Below are 4,569 nucleotides of genomic sequence, written 5' to 3'. Positions count from 1 at the left end.
AGCGACTCCCTCTGGGAACCAAATGGTTTGGTCCGCCATATGCAATCTCATAAAGGTAGGGAGCAAAACGCACCCTAACAGATTTTCATAAATTACCTTGGACATGATGTTGACGCTTGATCCAAGGTCACACAAGACGTTGTGGAAGAGCTATGGTCCGATCTCACAAGTGATGGTCGGCATGCTGTTAATATTTGGGAACGCAATAAGGAATTGATCCGTAAGCGCACGGATATCGGTGAGCACTTTACCCGGGATTGGGAACGCAATAAGGAATTGATCCGTAAGCGCACGGATATCGGTGAGCACTTTACCCGGGATGTTATCCAAAGTATCATATTTATATTTTTACCACTAGGAGAAAGAGTGCATCTGACTAACCTAATCTATTGCTACTACCCTTTAGGCTACAAAGAATGTGACTCGATGTGAGTGATGTATAGAGAAGATTACAACCGTAATCTCGTTCTAACCTTGGTAAGGATGATCTACTGTTCTGTTGGGGAGGCTCACGGGATCTAGACACCACAGAGGATGTTCAACCCGCACCTATAAACCATATCGATCCAACTAACGGGATATGGGCTGCAAAGGTAACTCGGAAATGTCACGTTCCTCACTACTACCACGGTCCAGCTAGTCAGGGGATATCTATGAGTATCCTAGCCCAAACACCACGTTTACGCTAGAGATGATTACTCTAAACTCTACGTGAAGTGATCAAAGTAAACTCATAAACCAAAGAACAATAAAACAAGAACTTACTAGAATTTAGAAGTCGAAATACTGAAGAATCCTAGGAGCAAGCTTCGGGTTAGGAGAACTTGATTCCACAGGTACAACCTCGGAGTAGACACCGACAGGTCAGGCTTCCTTCGATCTACACCTCCACTCTATCTCTCTCAATCTAGTAGATCTAGTCTACTCTCATATTGGATGCTAAGCCCTAAGTCTATGTAGAGGAAAGGTTATCCTTCGAGGGCACCTCTCAAATCTATGATGAACTTGTTCTCCTCCAGGGGCCAGGGGGTCTGCTTATATAGTCCCCTCAGGTGAACGTGGGCCGTCGGATCAAACCAACATTGATTGGTTGGTTATCCTTGATCCTTTAGGTCGGTGGAGCATGATCCGCGAAGTTGGCCCTGATTGGTGGAGACACCAGGGCGGGTGCCCTGCCCCCGGGCCCGATCACCTTCCCGTTTGTTCCCGTGGCTTCTGGAGTCTTCTAGATGGTAGAAAATTGCGCAGTGCTTTAATATCTCTATGTAATCCCAACATGTGGGCCTTTCTTCCTTATTTCCTGATAACCCCCTGCAGAAATAGATAAACAACAAAACTCGTGGAATTCTGTCAGATCAATCCCTAATTCTAGGTGTTGTTTGCATATTGGTCCTTTCTCTTGTTTATTTGATAATTAAAATTGATACTTAAGAACCGTCAACAAACACCCCCATACTTAGGCTTTTACTCGTCCTCGAGAAAAGGATGGTTAAGAAAAATATCTGGGGTCAAAACATTGTAAAACATTTTCTTCATACCTGCAGGGTGTTGTAAGAATTCACTGTGTACCGTAGTCAGGAAAATATATGGTTAAGAGTAGAGGTCCTTTCTTCTTAATCCTGTCACTTGGAGTTTTTGTAAATTTTTGAAAAGAAATTTAGCATACCTTTATCCTCGTAGGGTCTCTCAGGTCACTCATTATCTTTTGTATCTCACTGAGGCTATTTTAATTTGCAAAAATTCTCAAGCATTCTTACCTTGCATTTATTGTCTGATCAAAACGAGATCCAAGGAGAAGAATGCCGTACTCTTAGATCAAAGACTTTGAAAATTAAAAACTTGTCAACTCTTGCTGGCATATTGCTTATTAGAGGGACCATGGGCTATCATTTTCTTCTTTTTTTCAGGTGGATACCGAGGTACCCCTAATTCTACTACCGGACACTTGTCCATTTTTTCTGTGAGGTTATCGAGCACTTGCTCCTTTTTATTTCCTCGAAATATCCTTATTTTTGCATAGCCCATGCCTCTAATGCAATAATACTTCGGAAGAGTGAATCTTTCTGAATAAATGTCTTGATCTTAGGAGTATGATAAATCTCTCAACAAGGGTCTAACTCATTTTAAACAAACTCAATACAGAGCAGATAGCTTTTATAATTATCATAATTAATATTTTTAGGTTTATCAGACATATAAAACACTGAGGATGATAGCTAAAATTTTTGAAGATTTTGAAATAAATTCTCCAAGTAACAATGATATCAAGAATAAGATACTCATACTCTACCATCTCACATTCCATAATGACTTAAGTAACACAGGGTTTTTAAATGACTTTTACAGGTTTTCAGGAAATATTACAGAGTGAGATTAATCATGATTAGAAACATTTTAATCTTTTTAATTTATCATGTCGGAGACAATATTCTGCATAATCCAAGATGTATGTGTAAAGTGTGCAGAGTATGTACCTGAATCGTGGAGTGGTGTAGTCGAAGTGTGTTTGGCATGTCGAGGGATCTCCCCCATACTTATTTTCTGATTTCTTGCATAAAAATAAAGTAGAGACACACAAGACATAATAATAATAATACTCTTTATTAATCTTGAGGCATTTATTACAAATGACTAGTAATGAACTGAAGCTAAATAGATCTAAACTGAATTTAAAGATAAATAACTAAGATGCATTGCCTCAAGATCTAATCTAGGTAACTTAGTGGCGGTCTAACTCCCTGATATTCTTATTGGCACTAGCAAGATCATGCCTAAGACCTAGTATAATGGTGTTCTGGTTAGAGAGCTGTCTAGTGATAGAATTAACCGAGAACTGGAGGTCTATGATGACCCTGTCTAGCCTACGAACGTCCTCATCAATATCTACTATAGTCTTGCGACGCTTAGGAGGTGTCTCGAGAGCATTGAGAGCGTGCTTTGGGGCTGCCTTTGGAGGGATGAAACGGACTTTGGCTGCTCTAATCCCCTCAAAGTAAGGCCTCTCTTCCTCCATAGTGTAGCAGATGCTGCTGATCTCGCCGCTCTGGTTGGTCTTGACTCCAACGACTCTCTCATTGGGTTTGGGTGGCAGGATCCTCGTGCCGGCTAGCACCTTGACGGTGGCCTCCTTCTTGGCTGATGGTCCCTTGAGAAGTAGGGGCTGTGGCGGTGCGGTGAGAACTGGTTGAACATGGTAGGATTGGGCGGAACTGCGCTAGCGTAAAGGCATGGCTTCTAGCTGTCGCTCTGTGTTGGTCGGGACAAGAGCGTAGGCGTCGGGGTCTTCCTTGGGCTTCTTGTTGAGGTCGTAGGGGATGACTTCCCAATCGTCGTGGAACTCTTCGGCCATTGGAGCAGCGAGGGACTAAGCAAGCTCTAATTGAAGAAGGAGAGAAGGCTTGAATAGATTGGTGTTTGAAAACTGACGTCAGGGGTCTATTTATATAGGGGTCAAAAAGTGCCTCTAGGGTTTGTTCGGGCTACTCCCGCCGCCGTGCGTGCGAAACTTTCCATCTGTAGGATTATTTGGTTTACCATAAATGTGTTTATTGCGACGGAGGAAATCGGGACTGAGAGGGGGCAGGGGTTGGGCGCCCGCCCTGTGCCTGGCCCCTCTGTGGGCCCGCTTCCTCGAGTGTGCTTCTAGATGTAGACTTAATTAGGAAAATATATACGTGGCCCTAAAACGTCAGATTAAAAAGGTTGGGATCTAATTCTCCATGGGAAGGTAGAAATGGATCATGTCTATCTCTTCTAATTCTTTATTGGGCTCTAAAAATAATTTAAGACGTTGACCATTTACCTTGAATAATGTACCTTCGTCATTTTGAAATGTGATAGCTCCGTGGGATGATGAATTGATTACCTTGAATGGTCCTTCCCATTTACTTTGGAGTTTTCCATGCCCGAAAAGCTTCACCATGGAATTAAAAAGTAATACCTTATCTCCCGGTGCGAACTCCTTCTTCTTGATCCTCTTGTCATGCCACCTTTTGACTCTTTCTTTATAGATCTTCGAATTGTGATATGCTTTCTCTCGCCATTCTTCCAATTCTGATAGTTGCATTATTCTATGGTCTCCAGTGACATCTAGGTCCTATTCCATCTCCTTATGGCCCATTGTGCTTTGAACTCTAATTCAACAGGTAGGTGGCAAGTCTTCCCGTACACCAATTGGTATGGGGACATCCCAATTGGGGTCTTGTATGGTGTCCGATATGCCTAGAGTGCATCGGGTAACTTGTCTTTCCATGCCGTTCCCATTTCATTGACTGTCTTCTGAAGAATATTCTTGATTTGCTTGTTAGAAGTCTCTGCTTGGCCACTTGTCTGAGGATGGTAGGGTGTAGCGATGTTGTGACGGATTCCATGTTTTGATAGATAGTGCTTGAAGCGTTTGTCGATGAAGTGTGCTCCTCCATCACTTATCACTACTCATGGGACTCCAAATCTTGGAAATATAACTTCTTCAAACATCCTCTTTGAACTGATGTTGTCGGCGTGCTTGAAAGGTAGTGCCTCTACCCACTTGGAGACGTAGTCAACTGCCACCAAGATGAAATCACACTT

This window comes from Sorghum bicolor, chromosome 4 (genome assembly GCF_000003195.3).
Source record: "Sorghum bicolor cultivar BTx623 chromosome 4, Sorghum_bicolor_NCBIv3, whole genome shotgun sequence".
NCBI classification, from domain to species: Eukaryota; Viridiplantae; Streptophyta; class Magnoliopsida; order Poales; family Poaceae; genus Sorghum; species Sorghum bicolor.
This window is presented reverse-complemented; position numbering follows the sequence as displayed.